Here is a 26,655-nt window from a genome sequence, read left to right as displayed (position 1 = left end):
GTCCGGAAATATTTATTACTAATTTCATTAGCATTTCCCAATCTACCCTTTACTTTTAATAAGAATAAAAAGTTTCAGTTATTTCTACACTACTTCCGACATATTATTTATTTGAATACTCCAAATTAAATATAGGTAATTTAGGAAAAATCTTTTAGTGAGAGAACAATAAATAAAAATTGGATCTGCTAAAAAGTCAAACATAATCGGACGGAGGGAGTAAACGTTTTTACATCGTATCACTATAGAGTGCGTGAAATCGGGGAGAAATAGGAGTCCACGATGAGAACAAGTAGTACCCATTGTAAAATACTAACGGATGCGATCATACCAGCACTAATCCACCGGATCCCATCAGAACTCCGAAGTTAAGCGTGCTTGGGCGAGAGTAGTACTAGGATGGGTGACCTCCTGGGAAGTCCTCGTGTTGCATCCCTTTTTCTACTTTTTTTTTCCCTTTTTCTACTTTTTTTTTTTTGTCTCGTCGGAGAGATGGAGAAGAGGGGATGAAAATAACCTGCCAAAGGCGGGTTAGGATCGTCGGATTTGCCAAAAAAACGTTGTTTTCTGTGTCATCCGTCTATTTTTCAGAATTTTGTGTAACTCGAGTAATTTAAAACTGGAATAACTCGTCGTACGTATTATAAACCGATGACAGCGATTTGGAGACATAAAAATATGTCCGGAAATATTTATTACTAATTTCATTAGCATTTCCCAATCTACCCTTTACTTTTAATAAGAATAAAAAGTTTCAGTTATTTCTACACTACTTCCGACATATTATTTATTTGAATACTCCAAATTTAATATAGGTAATTTAGGAAAAATCTTTTAGTGAGAGAACAATAAATAAAAATTGGATCTGCTAAAAAGTCAAACATAATCGGACGGAGGGAGTAAACGTTTTTACGTCGTATCACTATAGAGTGCGTGAAATCGGGGAGAAATAGGAGTCCACGATGAGAACAAGTAGTACCTATTGTAAAATACTAACGGATGCGATCATACCAGCACTAATCCACCGGATCCCATCAGAACTCCGAAGTTAAGCGTGCTTGGGCGAGAGTAGTACTAGGATGGGTGACCTCCTGGGAAGTCCTCGTGTTGCATCCCTTTTTCTACTTTTTTTTTCCCTTTTTCTACTTTTTTTTTTTGTCTCGTCGGAGAGATGGAGAAGAGGGGATGAAAATAACCTGCCAAAGGCGGGTTAGGATCGTCGGATTTGCCAAAAAAACGTTGTTTTCTGTGTCATCCGTCTATTTTTCAGAATTTTGTGTAACTCGAGTAATTTAAAACTGGAATAACTCGTCGTACGTATTATAAACCGATGACAGCGATTTGGAGACATAAAAATATGTCCGGAAATATTTATTACTAATTTCATTAGCATTTCCCAATCTACCCTTTACTTTTAATAAGAATAAAAAGTTTCAGTTATTTCTACACTACTTCCGACATATTATTTATTTGAATACTCCAAATTTAATATAGGTAATTTAGGAAAAATCTTTTAGTGAGAGAACAATAAATAAAAATTGGATCTGCTAAAAAGTCAAACATAATCGGACGGAGGGAGTAAACGTTTTTACGTCGTATCACTATAGAGTGCGTGAAATCGGGGAGAAATAGGAGTCCACGATGAGAACAAGTAGTACCCATTGTAAAATACTAACGGATGCGATCATACCAGCACTAATCCACCGGATCCCATCAGAACTCCGAAGTTAAGCGTGCTTGGGCGAGAGTAGTACTAGGATGGGTGACCTCCTGGGAAGTCCTCGTGTTGCATCCCTTTTTCTACTTTTTTTTTCCCTTTTTCTACTTTTTTTTTTTGTCTCGTCGGAGAGATGGAGAAGAGGGGATGAAAATAACCTGCCAAAGGCGGGTTAGGATCGTCGGATTTGCCAAAAAAACGTTGTTTTCTGTGTCATCCGTCTATTTTTCAGAATTTTGTGTAACTCGAGTAATTTAAAACTGGAATAACTCGTCGTACGTATTATAAACCGATGACAGCGATTTGGAGACATAAAAATATGTCCGGAAATATTTATTACTAATTTCATTAGCATTTCCCAATCTACCCTTTACTTTTAATAAGAATAAAAAGTTTCAGTTATTTCTACACTACTTCCGACATATTATTTATTTGAATACTCCAAATTAAATATAGGTAATTTAGGAAAAATCTTTTAGTGAGAGAACAATAAATAAAAATTGGATCTGCTAAAAAGTCAAACATAATCGGACGGAGGGAGTAAACGTTTTTACATCGTATCACTATAGAGTGCGTGAAATCGGGGAGAAATAGGAGTCCACGATGAGAACAAGTAGTACCCATTGTAAAATACTAACGGATGCGATCATACCAGCACTAATCCACCGGATCCCATCAGAACTCCGAAGTTAAGCGTGCTTGGGCGAGAGTAGTACTAGGATGGGTGACCTCCTGGGAAGTCCTCGTGTTGCATCCCTTTTTCTACTTTTTTTTTCCCTTTTTCTACTTTTTTTTTTTTGTCTCGTCGGAGAGATGGAGAAGAGGGGATGAAAATAACCTGCCAAAGGCGGGTTAGGATCGTCGGATTTGCCAAAAAAACGTTGTTTTCTGTGTCATCCGTCTATTTTTCAGAATTTTGTGTAACTCGAGTAATTTAAAACTGGAATAACTCGTCGTACGTATTATAAACCGATGACAGCGATTTGGAGACATAAAAATATGTCCGGAAATATTTATTACTAATTTCATTAGCATTTCCCAATCTACCCTTTACTTTTAATAAGAATAAAAAGTTTCAGTTATTTCTACACTACTTCCGACATATTATTTATTTGAATACTCCAAATTTAATATAGGTAATTTAGGAAAAATCTTTTAGTGAGAGAACAATAAATAAAAATTGGATCTGCTAAAAAGTCAAACATAATCGGACGGAGGGAGTAAACGTTTTTACGTCGTATCACTATAGAGTGCGTGAAATCGGGGAGAAATAGGAGTCCACGATGAGAACAAGTAGTACCCATTGTAAAATACTAACGGATGCGATCATACCAGCACTAATCCACCGGATCCCATCAGAACTCCGAAGTTAAGCGTGCTTGGGCGAGAGTAGTACTAGGATGGGTGACCTCCTGGGAAGTCCTCGTGTTGCATCCCTTTTTCTACTTTTTTTTTCCCTTTTTCTACTTTTTTTTTTTTGTCTCGTCGGAGAGATGGAGAAGAGGGGAAGAAAATAACCTGCCAAAGGCGGGTTAGGATCGTCGGATTTGCCAAAAAAACGTTGTTTTCTGTGTCATCCGTCTATTTTTCAGAATTTTGTGTAACTCGAGTAATTTAAAACTGGAATAACTCGTCGTACGTATTATAAACCGATGACAGCGAGTTGGAGACATAAAAATATGTCCGGAAATATTTATTACTAATTTCATTAGCATTTCCCAATCTACCCTTTACTTTTAATAAGAATAAAAAGTTTCAGTTATTTCTACACTACTTCCGACATATTATTTATTTGAATACTCCAAATTTAATATAGGTAATTTAGGAAAAATCTTTTAGTGAGAGAACAATAAATAAAAATTGGATCTGCTAAAAAGTCAAACATAATCGGACGGAGGGAGTAAACGTTTTTACGTCGTATCACTATAGAGTGCGTGAAATCGGGGAGAAATAGGAGTCCAAGATGAGAACAAGTAGTACCCATTGTAAAATACTAACAGATGCGATCATACCAGCACTAATCCACCGGATCCCATCAGAACTCCGAAGTTAAGCGTGCTTGGGCGAGAGTAGTACTAGGATGGGTGACCTCCTGGGAAGTCCTCGTGTTGCATCCCTTTTTCTACTTTTTTTTTCCCTTTTTCTACTTTTTTTTTTTGTCTCGTCGGAGAGATGGAGAAGAGGGGAAGAAAATAACCTGCCAAAGGCGGGTTAGGATCGTCGGATTTGCCAAAAAAAACGTTGTTTTCTGTGTCATCCGTCTATTTTTCAGAATTTTGTGTAACTCGAGTAATTTAAAACTGGAATAACTCGTCGTACGTATTATAAACCGATGACAGCGATTTGGAGACATAAAAATATGTCCGGAAATATTTATTACTAATTTCATTAGCATTTCCCAATCTACCCTTTACTTTTAATAAGAATAAAAAGTTTCAGTTATTTCTACACTACTTCCGACATATTATTTATTTGAATACTCCAAATTTAATATAGGTAATTTAGGAAAAATCTTTTAGTGAGAGAACAATAAATAAAAATTGGATCTGCTAAAAAGTCAAACATAATCGGACGGAGGGAGTAAACGTTTTTACGTCGTATCACTATAGAGTGCGTGAAATCGGGGAGAAATAGGAGTCCAAGATGAGAACAAGTAGTACCCATTGTAAAATACTAACAGATGCGATCATACCAGCACTAATCCACCGGATCCCATCAGAACTCCGAAGTTAAGCGTGCTTGGGCGAGAGTAGTACTAGGATGGGTGACCTCCTGGGAAGTCCTCGTGTTGCATCCCTTTTTCTACTTTTTTTTTCCCTTTTTCTACTTTTTTTTTTGTCTCGTCGGAGAGATGGAGAAGAGGGGAAGAAAATAACCTGCCAAAGGCGGGTTAGGATCGTCGGATTTGCCAAAAAAAACGTTGTTTTCTGTGTCATCCGTCTATTTTTCAGAATTTTGTGTAACTCGAGTAATTTAAAACTGGAATAACTCGTCGTACGTATTATAAACCGATGACAGCGATTTGGAGACATAAAAATATGTCCGGAAATATTTATTACTAATTTCATTAGCATTTCCCAATCTACCCTTTACTTTTAATAAGAATAAAAAGTTTCAGTTATTTCTACACTACTTCCGACATATTATTTATTCGAATACTCCAAATTTAATATAGGTAATTTAGGAAAAATCTTTTAGTGAGAGAACAATAAATAAAAATTGGATCTGCTAAAAAGTCAAACATAATCGGACGGAGGGAGTAAACGTTTTTACGTCGTATCACTATAGAGTGCGTGAAATCGGGGAGAAATAGGAGTCCAAGATGAGAACAAGTAGTACCCATTGTAAAATACTAACAGATGCGATCATACCAGCACTAATCCACCGGATCCCATCAGAACTCCGAAGTTAAGCGTGCTTGGGCGAGAGTAGTACTAGGATGGGTGACCTCCTGGGAAGTCCTCGTGTTGCATCCCTTTTTCTACTTTTTTTTTCCCTTTTTCTACTTTTTTTTTTTGTCTCGTCGGAGAGATGGAGAAGAGGGGAAGAAAATAACCTGCCAAAGGCGGGTTAGGATCGTCGGATTTGCCAAAAAAACGTTGTTTTCTGTGTCATCCGTCTATTTTTCAGAATTTTGTGTAACTCGAGTAATTTAAAACTGGAATAACTCGTCGTACGTATTATAAACCGATGACAGCGATTTGGAGACATAAAAATATGTCCGGAAATATTTATTACTAATTTCATTAGCATTTCCCAATCTACCCTTTACTTTTAATAAGAATAAAAAGTTTCAGTTATTTCTACACTACTTCCGACATATTATTTATTTGAATACTCCAAATTTAATATAGGTAATTTAGGAAAAATCTTTTAGTGAGAGAACAATAAATAAAAATTGGATCTGCTAAAAAGTCAAACATAATCGGACGGAGGGAGTAAACGTTTTTACGTCGTATCACTATAGAGTGCGTGAAATCGGGGAGAAATAGGAGTCCACGATGAGAACAAGTAGTACCCATTGTAAAATACTAACGGATGCGATCATACCAGCACTAATCCACCGGATCCCATCAGAACTCCGAAGTTAAGCGTGCTTGGGCGAGAGTAGTACTAGGATGGGTGACCTCCTGGGAAGTCCTCGTGTTGCATCCCTTTTTCTACTTTTTTTTTCCCTTTTTCTACTTTTTTTTTTGTCTCGTCGGAGAGATGGAGAAGAGGGGAAGAAAATAACCTGCCAAAGGCGGGTTAGGATCGTCGGATTTGCCAAAAAAACGTTGTTTTCTGTGTCATCCGTCTATTTTTCAGAATTTTGTGTAACTCGAGTAATTTAAAACTGGAATAACTCGTCGTACGTATTATAAACCGATGACAGCGATTTGGAGACATAAAAATATGTCCGGAAATATTTATTACTAATTTCATTAGCATTTCCCAATCTACCCTTTACTTTTAATAAGAATAAAAAGTTTCAGTTATTTCTACACTACTTCCGACATATTATTTATTTGAATACTCCAAATTTAATATAGGTAATTTAGGAAAAATCTTTTAGTGAGAGAACAATAAATAAAAATTGGATCTGCTAAAAAGTTAAACATAATCGGACGGAGGGAGTAAACGTTTTTACGTCGTATCACTATAGAGTGCGTGAAATCGGGGAGAAATAGGAGTCCACGATGAGAACAAGTAGTACCCATTGTAAAATACTAACGGATGCGATCATACCAGCACTAATCCACCGGATCCCATCAGAACTCCAAAGTTAAGCGTGCTTGGGCGAGAGTAGTACTAGGATGGGTGACCTCCTGGGAAGTCCTCGTGTTGCATCCCTTTTTCTACTTTTTTTTTCCCTTTTTCTACTTTTTTTTTTTTTGTCTCGTCGGAGAGATGGAGAAGAGGGGAAGAAAATAACCTGCCAAAGGCGGGTTAGGATCGTCGGATTTGCCAAAAAAACGTTGTTTTCTGTGTCATCCGTCTATTTTTCAGAATTTTGTGTAACTCGAGTAATTTAAAACTGGAATAACTCGTCGTACGTATTATAAACCGATGACAGCGAGTTGGAGACATAAAAATATGTCCGGAAATATTTATTACTAATTTCATTAGCATTTCCCAATCTACCCTTTACTTTTAATAAGAATAAAAAGTTTCAGTTATTTCTACACTACTTCCGACATATTATTTATTTGAATACTCCAAATTTAATATAGGTAATTTAGGAAAAATCTTTTAGTGAGAGAACAATAAATAAAAATTGGATCTGCTAAAAAGTCAAACATAATCGGACGGAGGGAGTAAACGTTTTTACGTCGTATCACTATAGAGTGCGTGCAATCGGGGAGAAATAGGAGTCCACGATGAGAACAAGTAGTACCCATTGTAAAATACTAAAGGATGCGATCATACCAGCACTAATCCACCGGATCCCATCAGAACTCCGAAGTTAAGCGTGCTTGGGCGAGAGTAGTACTAGGATGGGTGACCTCCTGGGAAGTCCTCGTGTTGCATCCCTTTTTCTACTTTTTTTTTCCCTTTTTCTACTTTTTTTTTCCCTTTTTCTACTTTTTTTTTTTTGTCTCGTCGGAGAGATGGAGAAGAGGGGAAGAAAATAACCTGCCAAAGGCGGGTTAGGATCGTCGGATTTGCCAAAAAAAACGTTGTTTTCTGTGTCATCCGTCTATTTTTCAAAATTTTGTGTAACTCGAGTAATTTAAAACTGGAATAACTCGTCGTACGTATTATAAACCGATGACAGCGATTTGGAGACATAAAAATATGTCCGGAAATATTTACTACTAATTTCATTATCATTTCCCAATCTACCCTTTACTTTTAATAAGAATAAAAAGTTTCAGTTATTTCTACACTACTTCCGACATATTATTTATTTGAATACTCCAAATTTAATATAGGTAATTTAGGAAAAATCTTTTAGTGAGAGAACAATAAATAAAAATTGGATCTGCTAAAAAGTCAAACATAATCGGACGGAGGGAGTAAACGTTTTTACGTCGTATCACTATAGAGTGCGTGAAATCGGGGAGAAATAGGAGTCCACGATGAGAACAAGTAGTACCCATTGTAAAATACTAACGGATGCGATCATACCAGCACTAATCCACCGGATCCCATCAGAACTCCGAAGTTAAGCGTGCTTGGGCGAGAGTAGTACTAGGATGGCTGACCTCCTGGGAAGTCCTCGTGTTGCATCCCTTTTTCTACTTTTTTTTTCCCTTTTTCTACTTTTTTTTTTGTCTCGTCGGAGAGATGGAGAAGAGGGGAAGAAAATAACCTGCCAAAGGCGGGTTAGGATCGTCGGATTTGCCAAAAAAACGTTGTTTTCTGTGTCATCCGTCTATTTTTCAGAATTTTGTGTAACTCGAGTAATTTAAAACTGGAATAACTCGTCGTACGTATTATAAACCGATGACAGCGATTTGGAGACATAAAAATATGTCCGGAAATATTTATTACTAATTTCATTAGCATTTCCCAATCTACCCTTTACTTTTAATAAGAATAAAAAGTTTCAGTTATTTCTACACTACTTCCGACATATTATTTATTTGAATACTCCAAATTTAATATAGGTAATTTAGGAAAAATCTTTTAGTGAGAGAACAATAAATAAAAATTGGATCTGCTAAAAAGTCAAACATAATCGGACGGAGGGAGTAAACGTTTTTACGTCGTATCACTATAGAGTGCGTGAAATCGGGGAGAAATAGGAGTCCACGATGAGAACAAGTAGTACCCATTGTAAAATACTAACGGATGCGATCATACCAGCACTAATCCACCGGATCCCATCAGAACTCCGAAGTTAAGCGTGCTTGGGCGAGAGTAGTACTAGGATGGGTGACCTCCTGGGAAGTCCTCGTGTTGCATCCCTTTTTCTACTTTTTTTTTCCCTTTTTCTACTTTTTTTTTTTGTCTCGTCGGAGAGATGGAGAAGAGGGGAAGAAAATAACCTGCCAAAGGCGGGTTAGGATCGTCGGATTTGCCAAAAAAACGTTGTTTTCTGTGTCATCCGTCTATTTTTCAGAATTTTGTGTAACTCGAGTAATTTAAAACTGGAATAACTCGTCGTACGTATTATAAACCGATGACAGCGATTTGGAGACATAAAAATATGTCCGGAAATATTTATTACTAATTTCATTAGCATTTCCCAATCTACCCTTTACTTTTAATAAGAATAAAAAGTTTCAGTTATTTCTACACTACTTCCGACATATTATTTATTTGAATACTCCAAATTTAATATAGGTAATTTAGGAAAAATCTTTTAGTGAGAGAACAATAAATAAAAATTGGATCTGCTAAAAAGTCAAACATAATCGGACGGAGGGAGTAAACGTTTTTACGTCGTATCACTATAGAGTGCGTGAAATCGGGGAGAAATAGGAGTCCACGATGAGAACAAGTAGTACCCATTGTAAAATACTAACGGATGCGATCATACCAGCACCAATCCACCGGATCCCATCAGAACTCCGAAGTTAAGCGTGCTTGGGCGAGAGTAGTACTAGGATGGGTGACCTCCTGGGAAGTCCTCGTGTTGCATCCCTTTTTCTACTTTTTTTTTCCCTTTTTCTATTTTTTTTTTTGTCTCGTCGGAGAGATGGAGAAGAGGGGAAGAAAATAACCTGCCAAAGGCGGGTTAGGATCGTCGGATTTGCCAAAAAAAACGTTGTTTTCTGTGTCATCCGTCTATTTTTCAGAATTTTGTGTAACTCGAGTAATTTAAAACTGGAATAACTCGTCGTACGTATTATAAACCGATGACAGCGATTTGGAGACATAAAAATATGTCCGGAAATATTTACTACTAATTTCATTATCATTTCCCAATCTACCCTTTACTTTTAATAAGAATAAAAAGTTTCAGTTATTTCTACACTACTTCCGACATATTATTTATTTGAATACTCCAAATTTAATATAGGTAATTTAGGAAAAATCTTTTAGTGAGAGAACAATAAATAAAAATTGGATCTGCTAAAAAGTCAAACATAATCGGACGGAGGGAGTAAACGTTTTTACGTCGTATCACTATAGAGTGCGTGAAATCGGGGAGAAATAGGAGTCCACGATGAGAACAAGTAGTACCCATTGTAAAATACTAACGGATGCGATCATACCAGCACTAATCCACCGGATCCCATCAGAACTCCGAAGTTAAGCGTGCTTGGGCGAGAGTAGTACTAGGATGGCTGACCTCCTGGGAAGTCCTCGTGTTGCATCCCTTTTTCTACTTTTTTTTTCCCTTTTTCTACTTTTTTTTTTTGTCTCGTCGGAGAGATGGAGAAGAGGGGAAGAAAATAACCTGCCAAAGGCGGGTTAGGATCGTCGGATTTGCCAAAAAAACGTTGTTTTCTGTGTCATCCGTCTATTTTTCAGAATTTTGTGTAACTCGAGTAATTTAAAACTGGAATAACTCGTCGTACGTATTATAAACCGATGACAGCGATTTGGAGACATAAAAATATGTCCGGAAATATTTATTACTAATTTCATTAGCATTTCCCAATCTACCCTTTACTTTTAATAAGAATAAAAAGTTTCAGTTATTTCTACACTACTTCCGACATATTATTTATTTGAATACTCCAAATTTAATATAGGTAATTTAGGAAAAATCTTTTAGTGAGAGAACAATAAATAAAAATTGGATCTGCTAAAAAGTCAAACATAATCGGACGGAGGGAGTAAACGTTTTTACGTCGTATCACTATAGAGTGCGTGAAATCGGGGAGAAATAGGAGTCCACGATGAGAACAAGTAGTACCCATTGTAAAATACTAACGGATGCGATCATACCAGCACTAATCCACCGGATCCCATCAGAACTCCGAAGTTAAGCGTGCTTGGGCGAGAGTAGTACTAGGATGGGTGACCTCCTGGGAAGTCCTCGTGTTGCATCCCTTTTTCTACTTTTTTTTTCCCTTTTTCTACTTTTTTTTTTTGTCTCGTCGGAGAGATGGAGAAGAGGGGAAGAAAATAACCTGCCAAAGGCGGGTTAGGATCGTCGGATTTGCCAAAAAAACGTTGTTTTCTGTGTCATCCGTCTATTTTTCAGAATTTTGTGTAACTCGAGTAATTTAAAACTGGAATAACTCGTCGTACGTATTATAAACCGATGACAGCGATTTGGAGACATAAAAATATGTCCGGAAATATTTATTACTAATTTCATTAGCATTTCCCAATCTACCCTTTACTTTTAATAAGAATAAAAAGTTTCAGTTATTTCTACACTACTTCCGACATATTATTTATTTGAATACTCCAAATTTAATATAGGTAATTTAGGAAAAATCTTTTAGTGAGAGAACAATAAATAAAAATTGGATCTGCTAAAAAGTCAAACATAATCGGACGGAGGGAGTAAACGTTTTTACGTCGTATCACTATAGAGTGCGTGAAATCGGGGAGAAATAGGAGTCCACGATGAGAACAAGTAGTACCCATTGTAAAATACTAACGGATGCGATCATACCAGCACCAATCCACCGGATCCCATCAGAACTCCGAAGTTAAGCGTGCTTGGGCGAGAGTAGTACTAGGATGGGTGACCTCCTGGGAAGTCCTCGTGTTGCATCCCTTTTTCTACTTTTTTTTTCCCTTTTTCTATTTTTTTTTTTGTCTCGTCGGAGAGATGGAGAAGAGGGGAAGAAAATAACCTGCCAAAGGCGGGTTAGGATCGTCGGATTTGCCAAAAAAACGTTGTTTTCTGTGTCATCCGTCTATTTTTCAGAATTTTGTGTAACTCGAGTAATTTAAAACTGGAATAACTCGTCGTACGTATTATAAACGATGACAGCGATTTGGAGACATAAAAATATGTCCGGAAATATTTATTACTAATTTCATTAGCATTTCCCAATCTACCCTTTACTTTTAATAAGAATAAAAAGTTTCAGTTATTTCTACACTACTTCCGACATATTATTTATTTGAATACTCCAAATTTAATATAGGTAATTTAGGAAAAATCTTTTAGTGAGAGAACAATAAATAAAAATTGGATCTGCTAAAAAGTCAAACATAATCGGACGGAGGGAGTAAACGTTTTTACGTCGTATCACTATAGAGTGCGTGAAATCGGGGAGAAATAGGAGTCCACGATGAGAACAAGTATTACCCATTGTAAAATACTAAAGGATGCGATCATACCAGCACTAATCCACCGGATCCCATCAGAACTCCGAAGTTAAGCGTGCTTGGGCGAGAGTAGTACTAGGATGGGTGACCTCCTGGGAAGTCCTCGTGTTGCATCCCATTTTCTACTTTTTTTTTCCCTTTTTCTACTTTTTTTTTTTGTCTCGTCGGAGAGATGGAGAAGAGGGGAAGAAAATAACCTGCCAAAGGCGGGTTAGGATCGTCGGATTTGCCAAAAAAACGTTGTTTTCTGTGTCATCCGTCTATTTTTCAGAATTTTGTGTAACTCGAGTAATTTAAAACTGGAATAACTCGTCGTACGTATTATAAACGATGACAGCGATTTGGAGACATAAAAATATGTCCGGAAATATTTATTACTAATTTCATTAGCATTTCCCAATCTACCCTTTACTTTTAATAAGAATAAAAAGTTTCAGTTATTTCTACACTACTTCCGACATATTATTTATTTGAATACTCCAAATTTAATATAGGTAATTTAGGAAAAATCTTTTAGTGAGAGAACAATAAATAAAAATTGGATCTGCTAAAAAGTCAAACATAATCGGACGGAGGGAGTAAACGTTTTTACGTCGTATCACTATAGAGTGCGTGAAATCGGGGAGAAATAGGAGTCCACGATGAGAACAAGTAGTACCCATTGTAAAATACTAACGGATGCGATCATACCAGCACCAATCCACCGGATCCCATCAGAACTCCGAAGTTAAGGTGTCGTTTGGCAACCAAAAGTAGAAGTACTTTTGCTTGTAGTAGAAGTTCTTTTGCTTTAAAAAAGTAAAAAAAATTCAAAAGTATATTTGACAAAAATGTTACTTATAAGTCAAAAAATTAGTTTGGTAACTCAATTTACTTTTGATAATTTTATTTTTCTTTTTCATAGAGATACATGATTTTAATTAAATTTATTTATGATTTATGGTGGAGGTGGTACGGTGATGGTGGTAAAGGTGGTGGATAAGATATGTAGATGGTAACGATGGAGGTATGATGGTGGTGGTGAAGGCACTGTGACGGTGAAGGTATGTTGGTGGCGGTGGTGGCGGTGAAGGTAAGGTGGTGGTGGTGAAGGTACGGTGATGGTGGTAGTGGTGGAGCTACGAAGTGGTTATTGTCGAGGTGTGGTGGTGTATGGTGGTGGTGGTGGTACGAAGGTGGTAGTTAAGGTGGTGGTGGTGGTTAAGGTGTGGTGGTGGTAATTGAGGTAGGGTGGTGAGAGAGGTGTCATGCTTGTTGTGGTGGTGGTGAGGGTAGAATGGTATGGTAGAAGTTTAGTTGCGGTAGTGGAGCGGAGATAGACAAAAAAAAAATTCTTCAAGTAAAATTCATGCATGTCTCAAAGAAAAGTTACTTTACTTTGAAGTTTGAACTCAAAAGCTACAAATTTTAACTTCAAAAGAAAGTCAAATTTTAACTTAAATGAAGTCGGTAATTTTTGCGTACCAAACTAGCTTTTTGACTTTTCTACTTAAATAAATAAAAAAGTAACTTATTTTAGTGTTGCCAAACGACACCTAAGCGTGCTTGGGCGAGAGTAGTACTAGGATGGGTGACCTCCTGGGAAGTCCTCGTGTTGCATCCCTTTTTCTACTTTTTTTTTTCCCTTTTTCTACTTTTTTTTTTTTGTCTCGTCGGAGAGATGGAGAAGAGGGGAAGAAAATAACCTGCCAAAGGCGGGTTAGGATCGTCGGATTTGCCAAAAAAACGTTGTTTTCTGTGTCATCCGTCTATTTTTCAGAATTTTGTGTAACTCGAGTAATTTAAAACTGGAATAACTCGTCGTACGTATTATAAACCGATGACAGCGATTTGGAGACATAAAAATATGTCCGGAAATATTTATTACTAATTTCATTAGCATTTCCCAATCTACCCTTTACTTTTAATAAGAATAAAAAGTTTCAGTTATTTCTACACTACTTCCGACATATTATTTATTTGAATACTCCAAATTTAATATAGGTAATTTAGGAAAAATCTTTTAGTGAGAGAACAATAAATAAAAATTGGATCTGCTAAAAAGTCAAACATAATCGGACGGAGGGAGTAAACGTTTTTACGTCGTATCACTATAGAGTGCGTGAAATCGGGGAGAAATAGGAGTCCACGATGAGAACAAGTAGTACCCATTGTAAAATACTAACGGATGCGATCATACCAGCACCAATCCACCGGATCCCATCAGAACTCCGAAGTTAAGCGTGCTTGGGCGAGAGTAGTACTAGGATGGGTGACCTCCTGGGAAGTCCTCGTGTTGCATCCCTTTTTCTACTTTTTTTTTCCCTTTTTCTATTTTTTTTTTTTGTCTCGTCGGAGAGATGGAGAAGAGGGGAAGAAAATAACCTGCCAAAGGCGGGTTAGGATCGTCGGATTTGCCAAAAAAACGTTGTTTTCTGTGTCATCCGTCTATTTTTCAGAATTTTGTGTAACTCGAGTAATTTAAAACTGGAATAACTCGTCGTACGTATTATAAACGATGACAGCGATTTGGAGACATAAAAATATGTCCGGAAATATTTATTACTAATTTCATTAGCATTTCCCAATCTACCCTTTACTTTTAATAAGAATAAAAAGTTTCAGTTATTTCTACACTACTTCCGACATATTATTTATTTGAATACTCCAAATTTAATATAGGTAATTTAGGAAAAATCTTTTAGTGAGAGAACAATAAATAAAAATTGGATCTGCTAAAAAGTCAAACATAATCGGACGGAGGGAGTAAACGTTTTTACGTCGTATCACTATAGAGTGCGTGAAATCGGGGAGAAATAGGAGTCCACGATGAGAACAAGTATTACCCATTGTAAAATACTAAAGGATGCGATCATACCAGCACTAATCCACCGGATCCCATCAGAACTCCGAAGTTAAGCGTGCTTGGGCGAGAGTAGTACTAGGATGGGTGACCTCCTGGGAAGTCCTCGTGTTGCATCCCATTTTCTACTTTTTTTTTCCCTTTTTCTACTTTTTTTTTTTGTCTCGTCGGAGAGATGGAGAAGAGGGGAAGAAAATAACCTGCCAAAGGCGGGTTAGGATCGTCGGATTTGCCAAAAAAACGTTGTTTTCTGTGTCATCCGTCTATTTTTCAGAATTTTGTGTAACTCGAGTAATTTAAAACTGGAATAACTCGTCGTACGTATTATAAACGATGACAGCGATTTGGAGACATAAAAATATGTCCGGAAATATTTATTACTAATTTCATTAGCATTTCCCAATCTACCCTTTACTTTTAATAAGAATAAAAAGTTTCAGTTATTTCTACACTACTTCCGACATATTATTTATTTGAATACTCCAAATTTAATATAGGTAATTTAGGAAAAATCTTTTAGTGAGAGAACAATAAATAAAAATTGGATCTGCTAAAAAGTCAAACATAATCGGACGGAGGGAGTAAACGTTTTTACGTCGTATCACTATAGAGTGCGTGAAATCGGGGAGAAATAGGAGTCCACGATGAGAACAAGTAGTACCCATTGTAAAATACTAACGGATGCGATCATACCAGCACCAATCCACCGGATCCCATCAGAACTCCGAAGTTAAGGTGTCGTTTGGCAACCAAAAGTAGAAGTACTTTTGCTTGTAGTATAAGTTCTTTTGCTTTAAAAAAGTAAAAAAAATTCAAAAGTATATTTGACAAAAATGTTACTTATAAGTCAAAAAATTAGTTTGGTAACTCAATTTACTTTTGATAATTTTATTTTTCTTTTTCATAGAGATACATGATTTTAATTAAATTTATTTATGATTTATGGTGGAGGTGGTACGGTGATGGTGGTAAAGGTGGTGGATAAGATATGTAGATGGTAACGATGGAGGTATGATGGTGGTGGTGAAGGCACTGTGACGGTGAAGGTATGTTGGTGGCGGTGGTGGCGGTGAAGGTAAGGTGGTGGTGGTGAAGGTACGGTGATGGTGGTAGTGGTGGAGCTACGAAGTGGTTATTGTCGAGGTGTGGTGGTGTATGGTGGTGGTGGTGGTACGAAGGTGGTAGTTAAGGTGGTGGTGGTGGTTAAGGTGTGGTGGTGGTAATTGAGGTAGGGTGGTGAGAGAGGTGTCATGCTTGTTGTGGTGGTGGTGAGGGTAGAATGGTATGGTAGAAGTTTAGTTGCGGTAGTGGAGCGGAGATAGACAAAAAAAAAATTCTTCAAGTAAAATTCATGCATGTCTCAAAGAAAAGTTACTTTACTTTGAAGTTTGAACTCAAAAGCTACAAATTTTAACTTCAAAAGAAAGTCAAATTTTAACTTAAATGAAGTCGGTAATTTTTGCGTACCAAACTAGCTTTTTGACTTTTCTACTTAAATAAATAAAAAAGTAACTTATTTTAGTGTTGCCAAACGACACCTAAGCGTGCTTGGGCGAGAGTAGTACTAGGATGGGTGACCTCCTGGGAAGTCCTCGTGTTGCATCCCTTTTTCTACTTTTTTTTTTCCCTTTTTCTACTTTTTTTTTTTTTGTCTCGTCGGAGAGATGGAGAAGAGGGGAAGAAAATAACCTGCCAAAGGCGGGTTAGGATCGTCGGATTTGCCAAAAAAACGTTGTTTTCTGTGTCATCCGTCTATTTTTCAGAATTTTGTGTAACTCGAGTAATTTAAAACTGGAATAACTCGTCGTACGTATTATAAACCGATGACAGCGATTTGGAGACATAAAAATATGTCCGGAAATATTTATTACTAATTTCATTAGCATTTCCCAATCTACCCTTTACTTTTAATAAGAATAAAAAGTTTCAGTTATTTCTACACTACTTCCGACATATTATTTATTTGAATACTCCAAATTTAATATAGGTAATTTAGGAAAAATCTTTTAGTGAGAGAACAATAAATAAAAATTGGATCTGCTAAAAAGTCAAACATAATCGGACGGAGGGAGTAAACGTTTTTACGTCGTATCACTATAGAGTGCGTGAAATCGGGGAGAAATAGGAGTCCACGATGAGAACAAGTAGTACCCATTGTAAAATACTAACGGATGCGATCATACCAGCACCAATCCACCGGATCCCATCAGAACTCCGAAGTTAAGCGTGCTTGGGCGAGAGTAGTACTAGGATGGGTGACCTCCTGGGAAGTCCTCGTGTTGCATCCCTTTTTCTACTTTTTTTTCTTCCCTTTTTCTATTTTTTTTTTGTCTCGTCGGAGAGATGGAGAAGAGGGGAAGAAAATAACCTGCCAAAGGCGGGTTAGGATCGTCGGATTTGCCAAAAAAACGTTGTTTTCTGTGTCATCCGTCTATTTTTCAGAATTTTGTGTAACTCGAGTAATTTAAAACTGGAATAACTCGTCGTACGTATTATAAACGATGACAGCGATTTGGAGACATAAAAATATGTCCGGAAATATTTATTACTAATTTCATTAGCATTTCCCAATCTACCCTTTACTTTTAATAAGAATAAAAAGTTTCAGTTATTTCTACACTACTTCCGACATATTATTTATTTGAATACTCCAAATTTAATATAGGTAATTTAGGAAAAATCTTTTAGTGAGAGAACAATAAATAAAAATTGGATCTGCTAAAAAGTCAAACATAATCGGACGGAGGGAGTAAACGTTTTTACGTCGTATCACTATAGAGTGCGTGAAATCGGGGAGAAATAGGAGTCCACGATGAGAACAAGTAGTACCCATTGTAAAATACTAACGGATGCGATCATACCAGCACTAATCCACCGGATCCCATCAGAACTCCGAAGTTAAGCGTGCTTGGGCGAGAGTAGTACTAGGATGGGTGACCTCCTGGGAAGTCCTCGTGTTGCATCCCTTTTTCTACTTTTTTTTCCCTTTTTCTACTTTTTTTTTTTTTGTCTCGTCGGAGAGATGGAGAAGAGGGGAAGAAAATAACCTGCCAAAGGCGGGTTAGGATCGTCGGATTTGCCAAAAAAACGTTGTTTTCTGTGTCATCCGTCTATTTTTCAGAATTTTGTGTAACTCGAGTAATTTAAAACTGGAATAACTCGTCGTACGTATTATAAACCGATGACAGCGATTTGGAGACATAAAAATATGTCCGGAAATATTTATTACTAATTTCATTAGCATTTCCCAATCTACCCTTTACTTTTAATAAGAATAAAAAGTTTCAGTTATTTCTACACTACTTCCGACATATTATTTATTTGAATACTCCAAATTTAATATAGGTAATTTAGGAAAAATCTTTTAGTGAGAGAACAATAAATAAAAATTGGATCTGCTAAAAAGTCAAACATAATCGGACGGAGGGAGTAAACGTTTTTACGTCGTATCACTATAGAGTGCGTGAAATCGGGGAGAAATAGGAGTCCACGATGAGAACAAGTAGTACCCATTGTAAAATACTAACGGATGCGATCATACCAGCACTAATCCACCGGATCCCATCAGAACTCCGAAGTTAAGCGTGCTTGGGCGAGAGTAGTACTAGGATGGGTGACCTCCTGGGAAGTCCTCGTGTTGCATCCCTTTTTCTACTTTTTTTTTCCCTTTTTCTACATTTTTTTTTTTGTCTCGTCGGAGAGATGGAAAAGAGGGGAAGAAAATAACCTGCCAAAGGCGGGTTAGGATCGTCGGATTTGCCAAAAAAACGTTGTTTTCTGTGTCATCCGTCTATTTTTCAGAATTTTGTGTAACTCGAGTAATTTAAAACTGGAATAACTCGTCGTACGTATTATAAACCGATGACAGCGATTTGGAGACATAAAAATATGTCCGGAAATATTTATTACTAATTTCATTAGCATTTCCCAATCTACCCTTTACTTTTAATAAGAATAAAAAGTTTCAGTTATTTCTACACTACTTCCGACATATTATTTATTTGAATACTCCAAATTTAATATAGGTAATTTAGGAAAAATCTTTTAGTGAGAGAACAATAAATAAAAATTGGATCTGCTAAAAAGTCAAACATAATCGGACGGAGGGAGTAAACGTTTTTACGTCGTATCACTATAGAGTGCGTGAAATCGGGGAGAAATAGGAGTCCACGATGAGAACAAGTAGTACCCATTGTAAAATACTAACGGATGCGATCATACCAGCACTAATCCACCGGATCCCATCAGAACTCCGAAGTTAAGCGTGCTTGGGCGAGAGTAGTACTAGGATGGGTGACCTCCTGGGAAGTCCTCGTGTTGCTGTAGGGATTTACACCCTTCTACTAGTGTTTATAGCGGAAACATGACATCTAATGTCTACACTAGTATTCCCAGGATCACATGCAAAACTAGTAATTAATCTAATGGAGATAGTAGATTACCTTAATCGCTTTTCCCTCGAACTAGTTGAATTGATTGAAGAAGACCAAGAGCTTTAAGTGTATTTCCTCTACTTGGGACACGAGCAATCAATTTGATCTCCCACCTTGTTGTATAGCTAGCACACCAATGGTGGTTGGATAGAAGAACACCTTCTTCTTTGACTAGATTGATAGTAATGGGAATTAGCTCACTTTCTCTTCTCTACTTGATGTGGTAGAGTAAGAAAGCTTAGAGAGAAATTCCACACCTTATTCTCTGCCCTAAGAGTGTTTATATAGAACCCTAATAAGAATCCACCTCCTTTTAGGTTTCCTAAAACACCCTTTAGAATAAGATTTAGGGAAATAGTCGAAAATAGCAACTATTGGTATTTTCTCAATTCCCTAAGGAGGAGGTGTCCAAACACCACCAAAATTGTCAGATATAATGTTTATTATATCAGAAACTAACCCTCCAAAATTCAGCCCAATCCGAGTCCTAGAAGTACCCGAACCGGTCTAGGCCCAAAAACCCTGTTTTTGGCCTTTTTGTACTATCTTTGCCTAATTCCTTTTTAGGCCTATGAGATATGTTTATGGGACACTCCCATGATTATATCTCACTCCCACTAGTCATATCCTAGATCAATTTGTCACTCTTATGTGTAACCCGTTGTAGGATCCGATCGAAGTTAGCCGCGAATTACTTCGTAATTCGACGATCGTAGTTGGTCTCTAGCTACAACTCTACGATCCCTAAATCAATCGGACTTGATGATCTTCCACATCAATTGTCCTATCCGACAAATTGTTCGCATTGTCACCTTGGTCGAAGGACATCTCCTTCAACTCCTTCAGACTCCCACTTGGACTTAGAACAAGTGCAATGCCTCGATTCCGGTGTCAATTTAGTATCCCATCTGATACGTCACGTCATTCAGACTTTCTTGATATCCGAGTACAACTGTAAAAGACAAACGATTAACTTTTAATCCGTTTGAGCGCGGCCACGCATTTTCAGTTGCTACTCATCAAGTGGCCTTGAGACACTTTGTACCTAATGTGATTAGGGTGACACAATCCATTCTTGCGCTCCCACTTAACTTCATGTCTATCCTGTCCTTCCCAGTATCCGTCTTTATAACCTCCTTTTACGGCGCGGCGTTTGACGGAACCAAAGTCGGCATTCCTTTCATAAGATGAGTGGAGCACTCATGTTTTGAGGAATCTCTTCAATTGTCTTTATGAGAAGTATTGACGTTCATCATGAGTGATGTACTTCTCATTTGAGGGTTATCCAGTGTATAAACCTTTTACACACCCACGTAGTCGAATAGAATATACTATTCCTATAGCCCATGAAACTGCGCTATCCCATCGACTCCCGTGCTAGTCTTCGTGAGTCATTGTTGTCCATGCAATGACCTGGACCAGGGATTTTTGATAATAAATATTCCAAGTTCACTTAATAGGGTTTCATTCATTAGATCACGTATCTGACAAACCTATTCGGAACGTTTTATTATCGATGGACTGTCGTTTAAACACTAAACCAAGTTTAGACGACTGGTGAAATAATTCTTATTATTTCTGATAACGAGAGTTGTAAATCTGAGCCTCTTCCGTAAAAATCCTTTTACCCACTCAGTTTTACTTGTCGAGGTTTAAAATTATACCTCATGCCTTAGACTGTGTATGAATCTCATACTATGTCTAAGGTGACAGTTTAGTTTGACTACAGTGGTAGTCGGTTTTAAACTTTGCTTATTATCAATTAATTTGAAGATTACTATCTTCAACCTTGATAATATCTAGTAATCTTTACTAGAGTTAAGGCCTTTAATTCTTTGTGTAGTATTTGCAACAGTTCCCGGCTTGAAACACTTTTAGCCTACTTTCCTTCCATGTCTGGAAGTTTGCTTCGATGACATGTTCAACTTTGTACTACTTCATCCTTTAGCCTTCTAGGATGTACTAAGTAGTGTTTCGGTTTTCCAATCCGAATTCGGATGTTTAAATGCTAATCATGTCCAACATGATTGACTTTATGTTTTCGAACATAAATGTCTCTCTTATGCGTGCTAGCTCATCGGTGTTTTTTAGACTCCGAGTTTTGCAACGCCCTCTGTCATGAGTTTTTGGGTCGAAATTCTTTTAGACTTTCCGAGTCTTAGATTTTCTGTTTCGGATCTCAAGCATCTCAGCGTACTGAGTCTCTCTAATCCTATCATCCTTTTGATCTATGCTTATAGATCTTCAGATGCCCAAAATGGCATTTTATCCTTTTGTGTGTGGTCCTTTATTGAGTCAGTTCGTTAATGTTATACAACACCTTATGTCGTACTCAATCTTTTGTATGTACTCTGCATACGGACCCGGAAGGTTTGTTTACTCCCACTTACCTTCTTGAAACTCGTGATTCAAGATTTTCTTCATTCTCCAGGAATCAAATTTCTCTGATTGCCTTTTGAATCGAAGATTCTAACTCTTGCGTGCTTTTAATCCGTCGATAGATTTCTGAAGCATGCTTATGTACATAACTTGATTGGAAGAATCTTATTCTTCTTGTCTAGTTTCGGGAAACATGAATGTTTCCATCCTTCTCAGTTTTCTATTTTGGAAAACCAATTTAGGTCTTCTGTTGACTTAAATTATCAAGCTTCATGTCTTGACGAGATATGGATTCCACGATGATTTTGGCTTCTAGCCAAAATCTAGAGTCAGTTTCCGTTTCTGCGCAGGTCTTTTATCTCTTCAGAAATAACCTTTATTTTCTGAGTCTTTAAGATTTTATTTTGACCTTTCAGGGCTTTTGAACAACAACTTGGAGTTATCTCAACTACTTTGAGATATTCCTTTAGAGACACTTTCACTTGTTTTGAGAGTTCTCCGGCGAATGACATTCGCTTTTGTGCGGTGGGTTTATAAGATCATATCTTTAACCTTTCCTTTTCCGAGGAGCCGCAGTTTGTTGCTCTTGGTCGAATTTAATCGTCTTGTACAAGTTTCTTGATTGTTCTTCATGACCCTCCATGATTTTTCTCATGATCGAATTAAATCGACTTGTACTTTTCTCCCACTTATTCTTGTAATAATTAGTGTTTTTCTCCCAGACTACTAGGTGCGCTAATTATTAGAAGAATACTATCATGAGCAACAAACACTTTGTTCTCTTGATTGGTTATGGAAGAAGCCCAAATTTCTTTCAAAAAGAAATTGCGTCAGACTTTAGCTAATTTTGTAATGCTTTTACAAGCTTAGCTGTTAGACGGACTTTGGTAAGTGTGAAAACAATCGTTTATAGAATATGTCCCAAAATATTCGGAAGACTGGCTTAAACCCATCTTTGATCGAATTATGCATAGCAATGTTCGATTACTCCCACTGAATCCACCATCCCTCAGATGTGTTCCATGGAGCGAGTTGGGAAACGTTTTCTCAACTCCTTTGATGGTTATTTAGTATTTGACTCAAGTTTTTACCACTCCAATCTAATCGGATGACTTAAACTCTCTTGTCAAAATGATTCTTTTACTTCGGTTTGTACTTTGTTTGAACCTTTCAAACATTCCGACTTATACTTTATGATTTGTACGTTTCCATACTTCATGAAGTTGTCAGAGTACGTATTTGAAGTTTCTCTCGTTAGCTTCTGCAAGTAAACTTATAGGTCTGCATAACACTGTATGAGTCCTAATAGATTACCAGTCTCTATGCCTTTTGAAAAGGGTGACTTTGTCAATTCAGTCCTTAAGACCTAATTGACAATGCTGAAGTTTAATGAGTTTGAATCTCTTGATTTTAGCCATTATCAATGTTAACCTTCAGTTAATTTTACCACTGGTTTAAAACATCATATGTTTCCAGAAGAACAAAATAATCACTATTAAGTTCTAAGCTAGATCAGTGTCTAAAAGAAGACTTTGATCCCTTTCAGCATCCCTAGCATTACTGCTTCTGCTCCCTCTTGGATCTTTACTTCTTTTAGTCAAGTATGTAATCCCCTTAAGCTCCCACTGAGCCGCTCATCTGGTCTTAAATACCTGATGAAGGAATTTTACGATACTTGTTTTTAACTTTGTTAGCAAGGATACGAAACCGGAATTCATAATTCCATTCCTTTTGTCCTCCAGGTGCTAAAGGTAGTTTCCTTTTAAATGGTCTAGCCATTGTTTTAGAAACATTCACAGTAATGAGGAATACTCTTGATCATGTACTCGGCAACTGCTTTTCTTTGATCAAATGTTTGTCTCACTTGACTGATCCTTTTGCCCTTTTGAATCTCAAGATCTCTTTCTTAGATTCTTTGTACCAAATCTCAAGAACCTTTCTTAGACTGGATATTCCCGTATGTTCTGCTCAGTTTGTCTGTAACAACCTGAGTGACTCATCTAAGGTCTTTATCAATCTTTGTTCAATCGATATTGAATTGGGTGATAGATGTATTCTGTTGTCTTCCCTTAGGATGACTTTCAGATTGCCTTGGAGGTCTCGTACCTCTCCATTTATGACTTCTGTAGGAATTTCTTCCTTAGTTTGTCTTAATGGTTATGCTAGCATTCATTACTCTTCCAAAGAGAATTTTATACGATTGCTTGCAAATGGCTTTTGACCTTCTCTTGTATGAGTCAACATTGGGATTGGGTATTCTAGTGACCTTCCTTTTGAATCTGAGAACTATTCTCGGATTCATTCTTCCATTCTAGGAAGTGGATCAGCACCTCCCTTAGGTGTGATTCAATGTTGAAATCGTTTGTGTCATCTTAAAACTACATAAAGAAATGGCAAAGTTTTAAAACTCGTTATCATTTTTGAAAAACTTAGTTTTCCCACATTATTCAATAAAAATCGTCCCCGATTGAATAAGTGATTCCAAGACCCCAGTTCTTCGGAGTAAAGCGGACGAAGGCCCTACCCTTTGACTCCGTCGTTCCGGGTGAGTGAACTACTTCACTGATCATACCTTATGACTCTTGGTTGATAGATTTCATTAATGAATGACTAATCTATCCTTTTGCCTCGATTATCCAAGACTCTCTTGCTGATCTCGTTGAGTAGAACCATTTAGACTTGTAGGCCTCTTCTATAGACCTACCCGCATTGTCCCAAGGTAGAGGAGGTACTCTGCGAAGGCCGACCCACCTTCCTCGAACAAGGGCGCAACGAGTGTCTTAATCTGGATAGGCGATTACTCAAGATTACGTTTTGGGGACTTTTACGCTAGCCTGGCGTTTGTTATAGTGAACTATTTAGCCTAACTAACGTCCACGACATAAAGCGTAAATAAGTAAGTAAATGCGCGCGAGAAAGTAAATCAAGCAGACATGGATCCTAGTATGGCCCCTAACCTAGAAGATCTAATCTCCTTGGTTTTCTTCTTGTTTCGCCTTTTGGTTCGTCTAGATCTCCATCTTTGAACCTCCATTGATTTCTCCCACTCGCCTTTGGATTCCATCCTTGAGTTTTCTTCAATGGACTCATAGACCCTAAACTCTAATTACAAGACTCTAACGATTCGCAGATCGTATAAACTTGAAATTAAAATTAATTACAAAGCATGCACCCATCCGTGCTTAAAACAAGAATAAGATATAAATCTATGGCCATACTAGTTTCCCGCATTCACATCACATGCATTCATATAATATATTAAGGCTAAGAATTATATATATGCATGATTATCTTGGGAGATACTTTTGTTGATATCACATGTCACATGACGAACCTTAAGTCTAAATTCGAAGAATTCGACTAATGGTGCGTTCTCGTTTTATCTCTTATGATTTCTAAAATCAACTTTAAGAAAAACTCCGTTTTGGGCTCGAGAAAGCCCGGGTCAATTTGGGAAAAAATATTGGTTCGATTCTTAATGATTTCATAAATCAATTTAAAGAGAAATCTGTTTTGGCCTTCTGGATGGCCCGGATTGATTTTGGAATTATTTGGTTGGAATCGGAGGAAAATTTGGCAAAAACTCCCACTCGAATGATGGTCCCTATTCGTGGTCCGAAAAGCCTCGAAAAAGCCCGGGGCAAGTCCTAGACAAGTCCCGGCCCAAGCCCAAAAAGGGCTCGGACAAGGTCCGGACATAGCACGGCCCATAGGGCCGGCATGTCCTGGCCGAGGCCTATCAAGGCCTGGTCTCGTCCTGGCCGAAGCCAGGACGCTAGTCCATGTACCAGACGCGTCCTAGACGTGTCTGGTGCTGGACCGGACCAGCACTAGGTGTCTCGGACTAGTCCGAGACACCCAGAACCTCCCAGACGCGTCTCCAAGACGCGTCTGGTCGAGTGCTCTGGACGCGTCCTAGACGCGTCCAGGAAGCTCCTTCGCAGCTGCTGGTCGCGTCTTAGACGCGACCTGGACGCGTCTTCAAGACGCGTCCTTAGTAGCTGCTCTGGACGCGTCTTCAAGACGCGTCCAGAAGCTTCTGTCGCAGCTGCTGGTCGCGTCTTCAAGACGCGTCTCAGCAGCTGCTCTGGACGCGTCCAGAGGACGCATCCAGGAGCTTCTGGTCCGGCCAGGAAGCTTCCTGGCCGGACACTAGGGTTTTTCAAAACCCTAGTTTCCAAAAAGAAAAAAAAAAATTTTTTTTTTTTTTTTTCTTATGCAACTTTACGTTGCTATTTTCCAATTTTAAAACTTTTCTTAAATTTTTGAAATTCCTTTTAGAACACTTCTAAAATTTTTCAAAACTTTTAGAAACTTTTTAAATTTTTCCAAATTTGTTTTGAGAGTTTCCCAAACTCAAAACTACTCTTTTTAGAACACTTCTAAAATTCCAAATCTTTGTTTTTCAAAAGTTTCCAAAATTTAAAAAACAACTCTTAATCAAACCAATTTTGGATCAAAATCTAGGTTTTTGAAATTTTTCAAAGAACAATTTTGAAATCAATTTGAAAAATCTTTGAATCCAATTCATAATTAATCAAATTTTATGTTTAAAACCTTTTTAAATATAACTATCAACATAATCAAGCATGGATTAGTTTGAAATTCAATGAAATTGAGTCTTTTAAAACACTTTTAATCATCAATTTGATTCTCAATTTGAAAATTTATTGAATCCCATCAAATTATGAGTTTAAAATACTTTTAAAAACATCTTTTAAAATACTTTTATAAACTCAATTTTCAAACTATTAAGCATATTAATTAGTTCGATTCTTAGCAAAAACTAGTTAATGGCAAGAGGCTCTGACGCCACTGTAGGGATTTACACCCTTCTACTAGTGTTTATAGCGGAAATATGACATCTAATGTCTACACTAGTATTCCCAGGATCACATGCAAAACCAGTAATTAATCTAATGGAGATAGTAGATTACCTTAATCGCTTTTCCCTCGAACTAGTTGAATTGATTGAAGAAGACCAAGAGCTTCAAGTGTAGCTCCTCTACTTGGGACACGAGCAATCAATTTGATCTCCCACCTTGTTGTATAGCTAGCACACCAATGGTGGTTGGATAGAAGAACACCTTCTTCTTTGACTAGATTGATAGTAA

General features: G+C 37.4%; 24 non-coding genes across 24 annotated transcripts; all 24 read left to right on the top strand.

Moving 5' to 3' along the window:
* The first annotated feature begins 317 nt into the window (after window positions 1-317).
* LOC147531059 (5S ribosomal RNA) lies at window positions 318-436 on the top strand. The gene has a single exon (XR_015228688.1). It is a non-coding gene; the product is annotated as a 5S ribosomal RNA (ribosomal RNA).
* Window positions 437-997: 561 nt separating this feature from the next.
* Window positions 998-1,116, top strand: LOC147531058 (5S ribosomal RNA). The gene has a single exon (XR_015228677.1). It is a non-coding gene; the product is annotated as a 5S ribosomal RNA (ribosomal RNA).
* A 560-nt stretch (window positions 1,117-1,676) lies between these two features.
* LOC147531057 (5S ribosomal RNA) lies at window positions 1,677-1,795 on the top strand. Its single transcript, XR_015228666.1, has one exon. It is a non-coding gene; the product is annotated as a 5S ribosomal RNA (ribosomal RNA).
* Window positions 1,796-2,355: 560 nt separating this feature from the next.
* LOC147531056 (5S ribosomal RNA) lies at window positions 2,356-2,474 on the top strand. Its single transcript, XR_015228655.1, has one exon. It is a non-coding gene; the product is annotated as a 5S ribosomal RNA (ribosomal RNA).
* A 561-nt stretch (window positions 2,475-3,035) lies between these two features.
* On the top strand, window positions 3,036-3,154 carry LOC147531055 (5S ribosomal RNA). Its single transcript, XR_015228644.1, has one exon. It is a non-coding gene; the product is annotated as a 5S ribosomal RNA (ribosomal RNA).
* A 561-nt stretch (window positions 3,155-3,715) lies between these two features.
* Window positions 3,716-3,834, top strand: LOC147531054 (5S ribosomal RNA). The gene has a single exon (XR_015228927.1). It is a non-coding gene; the product is annotated as a 5S ribosomal RNA (ribosomal RNA).
* A 561-nt stretch (window positions 3,835-4,395) lies between these two features.
* Window positions 4,396-4,514, top strand: LOC147531053 (5S ribosomal RNA). The gene has a single exon (XR_015228926.1). It is a non-coding gene; the product is annotated as a 5S ribosomal RNA (ribosomal RNA).
* Window positions 4,515-5,074: 560 nt separating this feature from the next.
* LOC147531052 (5S ribosomal RNA) lies at window positions 5,075-5,193 on the top strand. The gene has a single exon (XR_015228925.1). It is a non-coding gene; the product is annotated as a 5S ribosomal RNA (ribosomal RNA).
* Window positions 5,194-5,753: 560 nt separating this feature from the next.
* Window positions 5,754-5,872, top strand: LOC147531051 (5S ribosomal RNA). The gene has a single exon (XR_015228633.1). It is a non-coding gene; the product is annotated as a 5S ribosomal RNA (ribosomal RNA).
* A 559-nt stretch (window positions 5,873-6,431) lies between these two features.
* Window positions 6,432-6,550, top strand: LOC147531050 (5S ribosomal RNA). Its single transcript, XR_015228948.1, has one exon. It is a non-coding gene; the product is annotated as a 5S ribosomal RNA (ribosomal RNA).
* A 562-nt stretch (window positions 6,551-7,112) lies between these two features.
* LOC147531049 (5S ribosomal RNA) lies at window positions 7,113-7,231 on the top strand. The gene has a single exon (XR_015228622.1). It is a non-coding gene; the product is annotated as a 5S ribosomal RNA (ribosomal RNA).
* A 583-nt stretch (window positions 7,232-7,814) lies between these two features.
* On the top strand, window positions 7,815-7,933 carry LOC147531048 (5S ribosomal RNA). The gene has a single exon (XR_015228942.1). It is a non-coding gene; the product is annotated as a 5S ribosomal RNA (ribosomal RNA).
* Window positions 7,934-8,492: 559 nt separating this feature from the next.
* LOC147531047 (5S ribosomal RNA) lies at window positions 8,493-8,611 on the top strand. Its single transcript, XR_015228610.1, has one exon. It is a non-coding gene; the product is annotated as a 5S ribosomal RNA (ribosomal RNA).
* A 560-nt stretch (window positions 8,612-9,171) lies between these two features.
* On the top strand, window positions 9,172-9,290 carry LOC147531046 (5S ribosomal RNA). Its single transcript, XR_015228924.1, has one exon. It is a non-coding gene; the product is annotated as a 5S ribosomal RNA (ribosomal RNA).
* A 560-nt stretch (window positions 9,291-9,850) lies between these two features.
* LOC147531045 (5S ribosomal RNA) lies at window positions 9,851-9,969 on the top strand. Its single transcript, XR_015228941.1, has one exon. It is a non-coding gene; the product is annotated as a 5S ribosomal RNA (ribosomal RNA).
* Window positions 9,970-10,529: 560 nt separating this feature from the next.
* LOC147531044 (5S ribosomal RNA) lies at window positions 10,530-10,648 on the top strand. The gene has a single exon (XR_015228599.1). It is a non-coding gene; the product is annotated as a 5S ribosomal RNA (ribosomal RNA).
* Window positions 10,649-11,208: 560 nt separating this feature from the next.
* On the top strand, window positions 11,209-11,327 carry LOC147531043 (5S ribosomal RNA). Its single transcript, XR_015228923.1, has one exon. It is a non-coding gene; the product is annotated as a 5S ribosomal RNA (ribosomal RNA).
* A 558-nt stretch (window positions 11,328-11,885) lies between these two features.
* Window positions 11,886-12,004, top strand: LOC147531042 (5S ribosomal RNA). The gene has a single exon (XR_015228588.1). It is a non-coding gene; the product is annotated as a 5S ribosomal RNA (ribosomal RNA).
* Window positions 12,005-14,052: 2,048 nt separating this feature from the next.
* LOC147531041 (5S ribosomal RNA) lies at window positions 14,053-14,171 on the top strand. Its single transcript, XR_015228921.1, has one exon. It is a non-coding gene; the product is annotated as a 5S ribosomal RNA (ribosomal RNA).
* A 559-nt stretch (window positions 14,172-14,730) lies between these two features.
* On the top strand, window positions 14,731-14,849 carry LOC147531040 (5S ribosomal RNA). The gene has a single exon (XR_015228577.1). It is a non-coding gene; the product is annotated as a 5S ribosomal RNA (ribosomal RNA).
* A 2,049-nt stretch (window positions 14,850-16,898) lies between these two features.
* Window positions 16,899-17,017, top strand: LOC147531039 (5S ribosomal RNA). Its single transcript, XR_015228920.1, has one exon. It is a non-coding gene; the product is annotated as a 5S ribosomal RNA (ribosomal RNA).
* A 559-nt stretch (window positions 17,018-17,576) lies between these two features.
* On the top strand, window positions 17,577-17,695 carry LOC147531038 (5S ribosomal RNA). The gene has a single exon (XR_015228566.1). It is a non-coding gene; the product is annotated as a 5S ribosomal RNA (ribosomal RNA).
* A 561-nt stretch (window positions 17,696-18,256) lies between these two features.
* On the top strand, window positions 18,257-18,375 carry LOC147531037 (5S ribosomal RNA). Its single transcript, XR_015228554.1, has one exon. It is a non-coding gene; the product is annotated as a 5S ribosomal RNA (ribosomal RNA).
* Window positions 18,376-18,936: 561 nt separating this feature from the next.
* LOC147531036 (5S ribosomal RNA) lies at window positions 18,937-19,055 on the top strand. The gene has a single exon (XR_015228979.1). It is a non-coding gene; the product is annotated as a 5S ribosomal RNA (ribosomal RNA).
* The last annotated feature ends 7,600 nt before the right edge of the window (window positions 19,056-26,655 follow it).

Source organism: Eschscholzia californica, unplaced genomic scaffold (genome assembly GCF_041429995.1).
Source record: "Eschscholzia californica isolate CP2 unplaced genomic scaffold, dmEscCali1.0.p SCAF_6, whole genome shotgun sequence".
Classification (NCBI taxonomy): domain Eukaryota; kingdom Viridiplantae; phylum Streptophyta; class Magnoliopsida; order Ranunculales; family Papaveraceae; genus Eschscholzia; species Eschscholzia californica.
Note: the sequence above shows the minus strand (reverse complement) of the source record. Positions and strands in the feature narration are given on the sequence as shown.